The sequence below is a fragment of the Filicampus tigris genome, chromosome 8, assembly GCF_054856515.1.
Source record: "Filicampus tigris isolate MCC_2025a chromosome 8, RoL_Ftig_1.0, whole genome shotgun sequence".
Taxonomy (NCBI): domain Eukaryota; kingdom Metazoa; phylum Chordata; class Actinopteri; order Syngnathiformes; family Syngnathidae; genus Filicampus; species Filicampus tigris.
Genome location: NC_141224.1, coordinates 24,382,763 through 24,397,557, shown reverse-complemented (window position 1 = coordinate 24,397,557; position 14,795 = coordinate 24,382,763). Strand labels below are relative to the sequence as shown.

Here is a 14,795-nt window from a genome sequence, read left to right as displayed (position 1 = left end):
TATATGGCCTACTGTAATTTAGAAGTATTGTATAGACTACGTACTAGTCTGTAACAGTCAACATTTAAATTAGTTTGACCCAATCAGCATATTAAATGTATAATTTATCAGAAGCAAATGACTTTAACTTTGTTTACTATATGTAAATATTACTTTAAAAACAAAACAAAAAAGGCTCCAGACAAAGGTCTAAATGTATAGATGAATAGCATGTCTGTTATTCTGTCAAAATTGGCATTTTACTCCAAGCAGTTTACTACTTTGGCAATTTATAAGTGCATAGCAAGTTAACCCGTTTGTTTATACAAGGAAAGCATACTTTACTTTATACATTTGCACTTAAATTTAAAAAAAAAAAAAATTTATTAAATGTTGTTGGGTCCAAAACGAACTTAAATTATTATAGCGTTTCAAAGAATTTTGTCTTAATATTTTTTACATGTTTAAACCTGTTCTTGTTTTGTAGCAAAAAATAAATAATTGTTTGAATAATCGTCATTAATATTTTTTTCATAATTGAGCAGCCCTAGCCTATGGCAAGACAATATCAAAAGAACAAAAGGCCTCCTTTCTCTTGGATTTAGGCTGTTGTTAGGTAACAATGAGAGACACATTGAGAGACATCACGACCAATCTATGGTCCACCATGCATGAAGGTGTACTTAACAGAAAAGCAAAGAGAGTGGCTAATTCGAATCTCAATGCAAGGCAAGTCATTTTTTTAGGACCCACAGATAATTTCAAACTCTGATCCAAATCAAGTTTAGATTTATCTGCTTAGCCAACCTCCAATGAAATGAATACAAAGCAACAATTAATTGACAGCTAATCAAATAGAATTAATCAGTAATTATTTATGATAATCAATTGATTGTTTAGAGACCTAAACTCATCCAAATCCTCAGAATTTCACTTAACAGTAAATATTCTCGCATTTCTTTAGTCCTCTATCAAAGCAATAATCTTAATAATAATAATCAATGTGTTGAATGTAAATAAGACTTTTACAAACTTGCTTTTGCTTTGGAAAACAATGACTTTTTGCATAATATATGACGTTATGGCCCAAACTAGGAACAGAATTTATCATTATCATTATTATCATATCATTGGCTGGCAACTAATGCAGGGTGTCCCCCGCCTACTGCCCGAAGACCGCGACCCTTGTGAAGATAAACGGTATCGATAATGGATGGATTATTATCATTATATTATCATGCAGAGGGTGAAAATCTTCAAACTCAAAGGTATCAGCAGTGAACTCATATGGACCCACAACACACAGTACATCATTAGGTTTTTAAATTGTTCGTAATGTACATTACCTACCCCCCTTTTCTATCTTTCCTTATTTGAAATTGCTTCTTTTTTTTTGCCTATTCTTTTTGTATGAATGGCGGAAGAACACATTTTATTACTCAGCGCTATCATTGTGTTTTTACTGTACATATGATAAATAAACATCGTAAAAATTTTTTTTTTTGTGTGTGTTGAATATCTTGAGGAACACATGAAAACACTCAACACCACCGGTTCTTTCTCTATTCGTGAACTTGGGCAATTGTGTCTTCTTTCTAGTTGAATATCCATTTCATGTAAAAATCACAGCCTGTGGCTCGGCTTGTCTTTGGTGTTGACCACATATAGGAGTATTTTTTGTTTTTTGGTGATTGAAAACACTGAAAATGTTTAACATTTATGATTGTCTGGCCAGATACTTTTCAGATCATGCAAGTGAGAAATAAATCATTCTTTACACACACAGTTGGTCTTTTGCTGACTTTGGTCGAGCTCTAAATTGGCCCAATTATCATTATGTGTGTATCGGGCTTTAGCTGGCCTGTGTGAAAGGGTGCTAATGTTAGGTGTATTTTATGTTGAAACCACATTTCGAATGGAAAAAAAATAAACAAAATCTTTACAGTGCTTTATTGAAAAGTGAAACCCTGAATTACACATTTGTTTGTTGCTTTGTGACTACTTGTTTATGCAGTGTAACAGAGGCCTGACCAGTGGATGAAAAAAAAAAAAAGGCAATCCTATCCTCTCAAAGGCAGAAAAGCCAACAAAGTTGACTTTGACCTTGACTTGTGTTTTTGCAGAGTGGCCTGACCTCCACTCTGACCACAAAACCCAGCCGTGACTGCCAGGCTAAACTGCTCGTGGAAGTGGCTACAAATCTGTGGCACCAGAATTCCACAGGGCGTATCCTGCATTTCCACCTCACGGCTGCATGTTGAGTATATCGTCTTCCTCACATACATTATGCTCCATCTACTACATCTTCCCAGAGAGCAATGTGAGCTTTTCAAAATAATCACACTGCTGTGTAATGGACATGAACACCAGGTCAGAAACTTGGCAGCTGCAGACATTATACAAGATGACTGCTGACAATTGCTGATCGTCTTAGATTTCATGATGCCTTGTGTTTTGGATTCATGTTGACTAGTTTGGTGGGCCACTCAAACACAAATCACACCCTAGAGTTCTTTAAATTATGGGCCGATGTTGATATTCCTTCTTTTCATTTCATACTTGTCTATGCAGATTTATAGTGGGGCTTGATGTATATTATGTTGCACATGCAGAAAAGTGTTTCCACAACACTCAAAAGCTACATTACTATCCAACCACTATTCCATTTGCTCACAAACTCCCAAAACACTGTACTAATTTCTCTGCTATACTTTTTGGCAGAGTGGTTACACCAATCAAATCCCAATTTGCGATCAAATTGATCTCAGTCACTGCGGATCAGCTAAAGGCTAGAAGCCAGGTTAACACGCACGCCGATGCCAGTAAACCTCTCTACGGGCTCCATGAGGATCTCTTTGCTGCTCATCACGGAACATCTTACGCAGCCAATATTATGATAGTTACAAGAAGCACACACCTAAGCTTCCAGTTCACTGTTAGATGACCATCAGTGTGCTGAAAGATGACCTAGAAAGTGCCAACCGGCCTGTTTGTTTTTTTTCCAACCACATCCCAGACTAATGTCCCTTTTTCCATTTGAACTGCTGCCAGCACACAATCCTTCTCACAATCCTTTCCCCTTAGGAAAGATGCCCATGGCAATTCAATTCTGTGTTTTAAAACGTGAGATTATGAAATGTTTTTCCGACCACAAGGATTATACACAATTAAGCTGCGAATGAAGTTGTGGAACTTGCCTCATGCATTTAATTAAACACAGTCTGAATATTTCAAACCAAATTTTGCCTGCTTGCTTATGCAATTCCGTTGCAATTAAGGTTTGTAAAAATACAAGGCTCCAGATTGTTTTCTAGTCATGTCTGGGTGGGTGTTTCATTTAGGAAAAAGGAATAAAGAACTGATGTTTGAGACCATATAGTCAGACTTCATGCACACGTGCACAGATCAAATAAGCTGTAATTAGATATGTTGGCTGCCTCTGTTATTTGCAATTCTTACACCAATTTCCACAACCCAACCCACAACTCTTATAATATCATGGTAGGACACAATATAAGTAGAAGAACAATGAAAAATATAAATGAATGATACTTAGAGATGAAAAATGGTTTTATTTTCTGAGTTCTCACACACAATTAATCATTTCTGTTCATAATTTGTACATTCAATGCGATGCAATTGAAAATGATTTAGCAAAATAGAAAACATTTCCAAAGCCCAAAACAGGCTAAGAGAATTAACTAAAACTGTTGCCAAAAGTGAAAAAGACAAAATTGTGGAGCACATATTTGAATGGGTTTTATCCTGAAGCAAAAGAGTGAAAGAAAATGTCACGTAAGATGACGGAACTGTACTATTTTTCATTGTAGGCCAGACACAACACTTTTGATGTAATTAAAATGGAAAAAAGCCCAGTATTTTCAGATTAACACATCAGATTCAGAAGAATCTGAATCTGATGTGTTAACCTTGACAAAAAAAGAAAGACCTGGGGTTAGGATGGATCAAGAAAGGTCAGTTATTATAAATGCGGATGCAGCCTTAGCTCTGGGTGTCCACTCAAATGGCGTTTTATTAAATGTCAGCCTAGTGATGCTCCGCTTTTATGCTGAAATTGCGTATTAATCGCCTCTAGAAATGAGCAAAACCCAAAAACCTCTGCAAGGGCTTTCTAGAATTTGGAGTTGGCCACTTTACCACAACCTGGATTCAGATTGGAGCAGCATAAAGCTGGTCTTTCTCCACTATGAATCCCAGGAAATGGACCAACTTGAGTGGAATTGGTATTTTTCAGCTTTCACATTTAAATCGATTCTCTAACAAACACTGCAAACCATTCTAACATGCTGGAGATGTTCTTACAGATTCCTGGAAAAGATCAAGATATCATCACATAAACTAAAGATTGGTTGTTCATTGAAGTATAATCACCTGTTCAAAATGTCATAACTCATAAAAATAACCATTTCAAAACGAAATTCACACAAAGCATTTGAGATGACTATCTATTCCTTTCATTGCAATAATGTAACTATCAACTGATACAACAGCTCAAAATGACAAGTAACTGTTGCATTGCTCTTAAGGCATAGTCTTACGGAAACTGCCGATGAGCTTGTTCGGATCAGGAAAATTCCAGGATGACGACAATGCAGGGGCGGAGCCATGGGTGGGCCTGGGTGTGCACAGGCCCAGCCAGATTGCAGCCTCACCCAGACTGCCCACCCAGTGAGATTCATGAAAAAATATATACTTGTACATTTTTAGTAAATTCTCATTACATTATTTTTCAATTTGTGTTTCGTTGTGTTTTTTAATTTATTGAATACTAAGAATGGCATAATTGTGGTTGTCTTCTTCATATTATTCAGTTTGTCATTTTGTTTGAATATACGATGTGTCAGGACAGGAAGATTGTGCTCAGTGAGAGAAATATTTAGGCCTACCCTGATTTTTCCAGGCCCACCCATTAGCCACGTTCTGGCTCCACCCCTGCGACAATGACTGACACCACCTGTGACACAAAATTGTTTCTAATAATTCATCTGACTTTGTGATACTGTATAACTTTTAAACAAAACTTTTATCATAAACGACCTGATTTTAGACAATAATTTACATGGTATACTTTTGTCTGAGACATGGCTTGGTACAGATGCTCCAGTTGCTCTCAACGAGGCTTGCCCACCGAATTTTAACTTTTTATTTTCTACAAGGGATGGCAAAAGAGGAGGCGGGACTGCATCAATTTTTATTAATACTCTTTTATCAAAGGAGATCATTTTTAGCAGCTATTTATCGTTTGAACACCATGCCTTTGTTTTTAGCAGTCCCCCTATTCTCTGCATTACCGTCTATAGACCTCCCCATCATTCCACTTCTTTTATTACAGAATTTTCAGAATTCTTATCCATTTTATATTCCAGTTATAACAGAATATTAATAACTGGCGATTTTAATATACACATGGACAACATCTCGGACCCACTATCCAGAGATTTTTCAAACCTTTTAAACTGCTTGGATTTTAAACAGCACGTCTTGCAGCCAACTCACAACAGAGGACACACCCTGGATTTGGTTATAACCTATGGCTTGTCTGCTGGTGTGTCCTCTGTTGTTGACTTGGCAGTGTCAGACCACTACTGTGTCTATTTTAACATCGCCAGTTTTAACCATCTAGCAGTCCCGGTCAGAACAGTGAAGAAACGCTACCTATCTTCTGAGGTGGCAGCAAATTTTATCGAGATCTTAAAAAACACTCCTGCTGACATTTTACCTGCACCCTGTGATCTTATTGTTGACAATTTTAACCTACATCTTAAATCATCATTAGATTCAGTAGCTCCACTTTTAATTAAAACAACAAAAACAAAGACTGTACCCCCGTGGAGAAACAATGCTATCAAAATATCAAAGAGAAAATGCAGGAGTGCAGAGAGGAGGTGGAGAAAAAGTAAACTTACAGTACACTATGAAATTTTATGCGAACAACTGAAATCTTACAATAAAACAGTAAAACTGGCAAGATCTTCCTATTTCTCAAACCTCATTACAGTCAATAAAAACAACCCCAGGGTTCTCTTCTCCACCTTTGAACTTTTAACTAGTTCTGATTTTAATAAGTCCCCACAGAGACCAACAGATGCTCTCTGTGAGGACTTTGCAGACCACTTCAGAAGTAAAATCGATGACATAAGATCCAGTCTTTTAGCCCGTCAAAACACAAGTTTTAATAAACCCGGACAATCATATTTACATGAGGAAACACTGGAAAGTTTTGCCCTGGTTGATGCAAGGACACTTGTTCGAGTTTTCTCCCAGGTAAACCCAACAACCTGCCTTTTGGATCCAATTCCCACATTTCTTTTTAAGACATTTTATGGATTTTTTGAAGAACAAATTTTAAATATAGTCAATTGCTCTCTTCAGACAGGCGTCTTCCCAGCTGCCTTTAAAACGGCGGTGGTGAAGCCCCTTCTGAAGAAGAGCGGTTCTGACCCGAGCGTTTTTAATAACTACAGACCCGTATCCAACTTACCGTTTTTAAGTAAGATTTTAGAAAAACTGGTTTTCATCCAGTTGAATCATTTTTTAAATACAAATAATATTTTGGAGAAATATCAATCTGGTTTTAGGATGAACCACAGTACGGAGACTGCTCTTTTAAGGATCTTAAATGATATTAGGTGCACTGCAGACGTGAGAAAACTCACAGTCTTGGTGCTACTGGATCTAAGCGCTGCTTTTGATACAGTAGATCACCAAATTTTATTAAATAGACTTAAAAATCTAGTGGGCATCTCTGGTACTGTTTTTGACTGGTTTTATTCCTATCTCACAGACCGATATTTCTTTGTAAGTATGGATACTTGTTCCTCTAAAACTCATGAAATTAAATGTGGGGTTCCTCAAGGTTCGATTTTAGGCCCCTTACTTTTTAATCTTTATATGCTTCCCCTCGGGGATGTCATCAGGGGACACGGCATCAGCTTTCACAGCTATGCTGATGACACGCAGCTGTATATTGCCGTGTCTCCTGATGACACAGGACCCATTGATACCCTTTTAAATTGCATTTTAGATATCAAGTCATGGATGGCAGATAATTTCCTACAGCTCAATGAGGACAAGACTGAGGTCTTAGTTATCGGTCCCGAAGGTCAGAGAGAGAAGCTTTTACCAAAACTACACATTTTTAATCCCTCACACTGTGTGAAGAACCTTGGCGTCATTTTTGACTCTGAGCTCAGTTTTATTCCTCATATTAAAAATGTAACCAAGATTGGTTTTTATCACCTTAAGAATATCGCCAGAGTCCGCCCGTTTCTCTCTCAGGCTAACACGGAAGTGCTGATGCATGCCTTTATTTCCTGTCGTTTAGATTACTGTAATGCCCTGCTCTCTGGCCTCCCGAAAAAGAGCATTTCACCACTGCAACTACTGCAGAATTCAGCCGCTCGGGTGCTGACGAGAACCAGAGGGCGGGAGCACATTACGCCAGTTTTGAAATTGCTGCATTGGCTCCCTGTGTGTTTCAGGATCGATTTTAAAGTACTTTTATTAGTTTATAAATGTGTTAATGGTCTTGGGCCATCTTATTTATCTGATTTGCTTTTATCATACCAGCCCTCGCGGATCCTGAGGTCCTCTGGCGCCGGCCTTTTATTTGTTCCAAGGGTGAGGACCAAAATGCATGGCGAGGCTGCATTCAGCCATTTTGGTCCTCACCTTTGGAATAGCCTGCCAGAGGATGTCAGGTCTGCAGAGACTGTTGATATTTTTAAGAGGAAGCTCAAGACACACCTTTTTAGTTTGGCTTTCAACAACTTTTAAATAATTTATCTTTTCTTTTGATTGAAGATAATTCTATGTTTTGCTTTGAATGTTTTAAAGCACTTTGAGTTGCATTTTTATGTATGAAAAGTGCTATATAAATAAAATGTGATTGATTGATTGATTGATAAATAAGTGGCATCCACAACAACAGCTGTAGTGATACAACATGGAGAAGGCAGGTGGGCACCACAAACTTCAAGTAGGAGAAAGAAGAGGAGGACGACGAGGAAGACATGGTCAAAGGAATGGCAGGGGAAAAGCACACCCTTTGAAAGGTGGCCACGGGCCCCGTTTGAGAGGTGCGAGGACAAGGACCAAGATGGCAGAGTCTCCAATGTAATTAGAGCAATGATTGTAGACCATCTGCGATTAGCTGGCAACCAGTTCAGGGTGTACTCTGCCGACTGCCGGAAGACGGCCCGGGGTAGGCTCCAGCACTGCGACTCTAGTGAGGATAATGGATGAATGGAATGGAAGGTTGTAGACCGTGCCATCAATCATGGCATGACAATGATTGAGGCAGCAAGAATGATACAACCAAAACTTAGAAGCTCAACCGTGGCCTCAATCACTAGATTTTTACGCAATATAAAATGGTAAGTCTTAAGCATGAGCTACAGTAAGCCTTACGGTACAATAGGCTACTCCTAAAGTAATTAGAAAATGATTGTACACTGCATGCCAATGTGCAGCACAGAATAGGTAATGTGACTATGAAAATGTGTTCTACAGATGACATGTTCTTCTTGTCATATTCCCAACAGAATTGAGATTATAACCAGTAGTGGAGGCAGAGGCAGACTACTCATTGACGAACAGGAACGGGCTGTGGTCAACATAGTCCGGGCCAGAAATTACATTCGGCTTAGAAAAATCAGGCAGAAAAATCCTGGACGATGAAGCTCCCTTCAGGAATGTTGAAGCCATAAATGTGACGACCATTGCATGTGTTCTGAAAAGACACTAGGTGTGTGCCTTTTGAAAGAAATGCAGGCAGAGTGAAGCAACTGAGGACTGAGTATGTTCAGGACAAAAACCATAAGCAAATGGACCATAATTCTATAATCAATAGTACAGAGAGGACTTGGCATAAGGAACCAAAGAGCGTATGGAAGCAAGCAATACAATCCTTTGCACCAGCACACTACTGCAGCTGCCCTTAAATAGTAGCTGATTGCAACATTTGACAGGTGTGTTGCCAAGGCACTGCCCAGCGCCCATCCGAGCTCAACAGTACCCTGCAATCGAACAAAATATCTGAAAACAGACATGACACTCATGCCGCATTCAAGGAAAGTGTCAAGTCGGGCTTTTCTGACTTCAGACTAGGAAAAACGCTCTAGAATGGCCCTTTGAAGTGGGAGGTCCAAGTTGCGAAGTCATAAAAAAAAAGGACTCTGAGTTCACCGACCAGTTTCAATGTGACGTCACTCGACAATGGCGACCCCCGTGGAGGCACAGACCATAATAGCTTAAACACAAGTTACTAGAGTATAAAACTATATATCTTTTTCTCATTTATTATGAAATTGAATATTCAACATAACTTCATGTAACACGTGATTTGCAATGACTGCGTCCTGCCGCTAACTCCTACATTAAATTATTTGGTGACGTGTATGAAATGTTTAGAAAATAAGATATTCCTTATTTGTATAAATAAAGTAAAATATGATTTTATATAGGCCTATACAGCTTAAGTGTATATGTATTGGTATATGCATTTGGTAGTATAGTTACATATAGGCAGTAGGCTAATGCAGTTTCGATACAGTTTTCCCTATTCCAAAAAACGTTTTTGCTGTTTTTGTACTGGTCTTGCAGGCCAGCAAGCACAAAAATACAGCAAAACCAGAATTTGCTGTGAGCACCTATGCTGGGCATTTTTCTTTAGCAGTGTTGAAACTGAATTTCAATATTTAGTATATCGCCGCTGTCCTGTGAAAAACACTTATGTCCAAATTTGTAATTTTTAAAATGTTTCATGTCAATAGGATGTCTGAAACGCAGAAACCCGATTCACAATTTATTTATTTTTTAATTTAAAAAAATGGACATGAGTGTTTTTCACAGGACAGCGATGGTATACATAAATACAATTGAATGTAATAACAGTTTCACATCTGATGCATTTTCACTGCAATGACATTTTGATGTTTCTATTAACTAAATATAATCTTTTTGTGTTTTTTCATAATGACATGAATATGTTTCTCGATGAGGGGAGAACTCTACGAATGACGGCACCTCTCTACCAGCCAAGATGAGACCGCAGCTTCTACTCCCTCGATGAAGGTCTGACAGTTAGGGTACAATTTTGCCTTCAAGGTTAGTTATTATCACTGGATTAGTCGTGCTACTTTCCAGTGTACATAGCTGAAACACAAGTTAGAGTTTCATCTACAAATATCGGACATTCACTATGTTCTCAATTTCTGACAGAGCGAACGACAGATGACAGTCGGGAGAATATGGAGAAAGCAACTTTCAGCAATTCATCTAGTGCAGGGGTGCCCACATTTTTTCAGTCTGAGAGTTACTTATGACATGACCACGTCAAAATGATCAACCACCTACTAAAAATGCAAAACGCATGATTTAGAAATATATTGAGAATTATTTTTATGTGTCGTATATGCTGGTGTACCTTGCATGACTGCATCAACCTATATAACACAATACAACAACAACAAATGTTTTGTAATTACATTACTCTTTTGACTTGCACTGAATGGAATCAGCCAGGGATGCATAGTCCGGACAGTATCTGCTGATAGCCAGCCTCAAGCAGATTTGCAGCAACAACAATCCCCCTCATTCACTCCATTCAGCGAGTATAAAACAAGTCAACTTTTTTGCACACGATGCTAATGCGAACACCATTGCTGTCTTGGTAAAGTTCAAGAACTGTAAAAAAAAAAAAAAAAAAAGCCACCGAGTGAACAGGACGCTGTGCCTGTGTGTGATGTAGAATGCCTGGTGCTGATTGGCTGCATGAGGGGAAATGGCAAAAAAGTTTACCGCTCCGCGTCCCACCGCTCCAAACGCATCATTCGCGCCGCCCCACACGCAAACGCGCCCGCCCGTGCGAACTACATTGACTCCAATTCAAACGCGCCGCCAGAAACGCTCCCAACGCAGTTGATGTGAACGTAGCATGAACGTAGCAATCCGTGAGGACGGATGATAGGCTGGCGATCTATCCACAATGCCTTTGCGATCGACCGGTCGATCGCGGTCGATGTAATGGGCACCCCTGATCTAGTGCATCATCACAGACACAAGGCAATGATGGCTTTGGGAGGGACCAGACTTTTTTTTAAATGATTTAATGAGGTGGCACTTTGAAGTAAATCGGAGCCATTGTCCCTTTTTGGGGTCTTGGTGAAAGGGTAAGCATACCCAATAAGCACTATCCCCAAGCAATATGTACCTACATATCTTTTCATTTCACTTTTAAGAATATGTGGATTTCCTCAAAATTCTCGAATCCTGATCCTTGCCGGGTGCACCCACAAAGATATCCCAAAATCTCAATCCCTCATCCAGAATACCCTGGACAACATTTTGTCACTTCTGTCGACTGAAAATGACATCACAACTGCTCAGGGTTCAGGTAACACCCAATCACGGCTGACCTCTTTTCTGAAGCTGAGCCGTGATTGGTCATTACCTGAGCCCTGAGCATTTGTAATATCATTTTCAGATGAGAGAAGTGACAAAATGGCCACCCTTTATACTTATAACTTATTTTCCCAAGCCACACAGAGCTGCAACATAAGGATGAAAGAGGTGCATGTGGCTCCGGAGCTGCGGGCTGGCGACCCATGGTTTATATAGTCCTCTCCTTTGGTTTGTGGTTTCTGAATATATATAAGTTTAGATCCTATTTGTCTGGCAAGACTTTTTCTGTTAGGCTAGATTCCTCTGAGTCCCGCTCTGCCCTTCTATCTTATGGTGTTCCACAGGGTTCTATTTTGGGGCCCTTGCTGTTCTAATTGTATTTGCTGCTCCTGGGTTCCATCCTTCGAAAACATGATATTTCCTTCCACTGCTATGCAGATGACTCTCAAATCTATGTCCCGCTGAGCAAAACAGACGTTTTCTCCTTAAGACCACTTTTGTCCTATCTAGCGATCATCAAAGCCTGGATGTCACTAAATTTCTATGAAAAGAAAACTGAAGTTATGGTATTCGGTCCCAACCTGTTGGCCTGGGCCCCCTGGCTTCATATCTAAAGCCAACAGTCTCGAACTTGGGTTTTAAATTGAAGAGTGATTTTAAATTGGACCGGCAAATCAGCGTTGTTGTTAGGTCCAGCTTCTTTCATCTAAAGGCTTAGATACTCCAATCCCACGTCGGATGTCGGTAAGCATTGGGCCGTCTGATTACGCCATCTGATTGATGTAGCAAATACCATTGGACCTCGTCAGAAAGCGTCTGGTGGTCGTTTCAGCATGTTGAATTGGCGTCATGAGTCGTGACATTTGGTCACTCTGATTGGCTGTTAGCTAGCAAATCAGCGCATGAAGCACGAGCGGGAAGTGACAAATGCGGATAAACAGTGTGCATGCCTTTGTTGCCTTAATCCTCTCACAAGTACAAGAGCAAGGGTTGACAATGTAAGTATTTTACGATACTGTGTCAAGAACGTGAGGGCTTACTTCGCGTGGGAGTGTTTGTGAACGAAAAATATATCTGAATGCATTGTCTACGTTTTTATAATCCACCCCTATAGCCAGTAGCTTACCAGTTGGCTTTTTCTAACCATGAGCAATAGTGACTACCGCCAACCGATGTTATAGAGGGGTATTATGTATCTTACGTATGCACAGATGATACTTTAATGGTCAGCGTCGCTGTCTGTTGTTGCGGTGTATTTTTCCAGCGTGACGTGCCGACAGTCAGCCCGACGCCACATGGGGTAAGCATCGGTCACAGTTGGCCAATGTCGGATTGGTCTATCTAGACCTTTAGACAGCTGGCTAAGGTAAAGCCCCTCCTTTCTCATTAGCAATTAGAAACAGTAATCCATGCCTTTGTTACAGCTCCGCTAAATTACTGTAATGCACTTTATTTTGGAACGGAAAAAGGATACCATCAAGGCCATCTCACAAGGTCGCCGAGGAAGATGGACCACTTGGGAAGGGACCATCAGGAGATCGATCAGCTTGGCTGATCTGTGGAAGGTGCCACAAGCCATACTCATAGAGCCTAACATCCCCTGAGAAGAGGGATTCCAAGCCGCCTATGAGCACAAAGCAGCCAAGTACTCAGATCTGGCTGCTGAGTGCAGCGAGGTGGGCTGGTCCACAACCATCTACCAAGATGGTATCCACGGATGTAGGCTGTCGGGGCTTTGTCAGCTTATCAACAGCAATGCTGCTTCGTGACGTGGGAACAACAGGTGCCAAGCTCCGGAGGGAAACCAAGGCCCTTGCAGAGGAAGCAGAGAGAGGAAGTTTCTGGCTGTGGCTGAGGAGAAGGGGGTCAAGACAATAAAAGTAGTCAGCTGCAGGGACGTCTCCCTGCCACCGCTCCACCACCAGGAGGCGTTCCGGGGTTAAAGTGAGCAAAACTCCAATGAGCAGTGGTCCCCAGCTGACGACCCTGCAGCTGGCCCCGAGGTGCTGTAGGAGGCGCGTCAGGTATAGTTGCCCCGCAGGAATAACACCACATCTGTACGCTAGTGCTTCAGACAGCCCCATGCACAAGACGGTGCCTGAAGAGACTGGATGAGCTGGTGACGTGGGCACTCATGAAGATCAAGCCATCCAAATCACAAAGTCTATCCCTGCATAGAGGCACCAGGAAAGACAATCCCTCTTCTGGCCAGTCAGCCCATTCAAGGCCTAGGAAAGCAGTACGATGTAGATCTGTCAGACAAGTACGCAGGCAAGGCAGCACGGAAACAACTCTCAGAAGGCCTGGCGAGTATCAACAAGAGCCATCTCCCCGGGAAGTACAAGTTGTGGTGCTACAACTTCACATTGTACCAAAGGGTGATGTGGCCTCTGAAGATGTGCGGGATTCCATCATCAACAGCCACAGTGTTGAATAGACAAGCCAATTCCTACATTCGGAAATAACTGGGCATTGCGAGAGACAGGGTTGTTTGGTGCAACTTCACTGCAACTGCCGACCCAGTCCATCACACAAGGCTATAAGCAGCTATAGGCGAGATTGGTCCTGGAGCTTAAAGAATCCTCTGATCCTACTGTCAGGATTGTGCTCGTACCAATCCAAACTGGCCGGAAGTGGCAAGCAGGGCCAGAGGTTGCAAAGGCCATCGGTAGGCTCCAACACTAAGAGATAGTCGGCAGGGTGCAAGTAGGAAGAGCGGGGCTTGGCTGGGGAGATTCTCCATGACTCTGGTCCAAGACCATGAAGAGGGAACGGAAAGCTATGGTGGTGGAAGAGGTGTCAAGGGCAAACCGGAACAGTACAGCATCAAGGCCATCTCACAATGTCGCCAAGGAAGGTGGACCACTTGGGAAGGGACCATCAGGAGATGATCAGCTTGGCTGACCTGTGGAAGATGCCACAAGCCAGACTCAGCTTCCTGCTCAGGGCAACATAGGACACCTTGCCATGCCCCAGAAACCTCCACCAGTGGTTTGGCAAGGAGGAGGGCTGTCCCCTGTGCAGTGTTCCCAATGCCAGCCTACAGCACTTGCTGTCAGGCTGCAAGACTGCACTGACGCAGGGCCGATACACGTAATCGATGCTCTTACATGTGTTGAACCGCTATAGGGCAGACTATGTCTGTGAGTGCCTGTGTAGGCAGACTATGCCTGTGAGTGTGGAACAGCAGTCTTTCTTTTAAAAGAACCCAAAACAACCCGTCAGTCGGTACTTGACCTCGGTTAGATTAGACGATTACAGGGACAAAAACCCACTTCTGTCCTTGCTTAGTCCGTCCTGTTTAAAAAAAACCTCTTGTCCTCTGTTCCCAAAATCCGAGCGACCGTTCCATCCCTGGGATGGAATGCCGATCGCTGGCTACTAGTGATAAC

General features: G+C 41.3%; 1 pseudogene; it reads left to right on the top strand.

The window, feature by feature from the left end:
* Positions 1 to 4,549: 4,549 nt before the first annotated feature.
* LOC147144133 (uncharacterized) lies at positions 4,550 to 14,359 on the top strand (annotated as a pseudogene).
* The last annotated feature ends 436 nt before the right edge of the window (positions 14,360 to 14,795 follow it).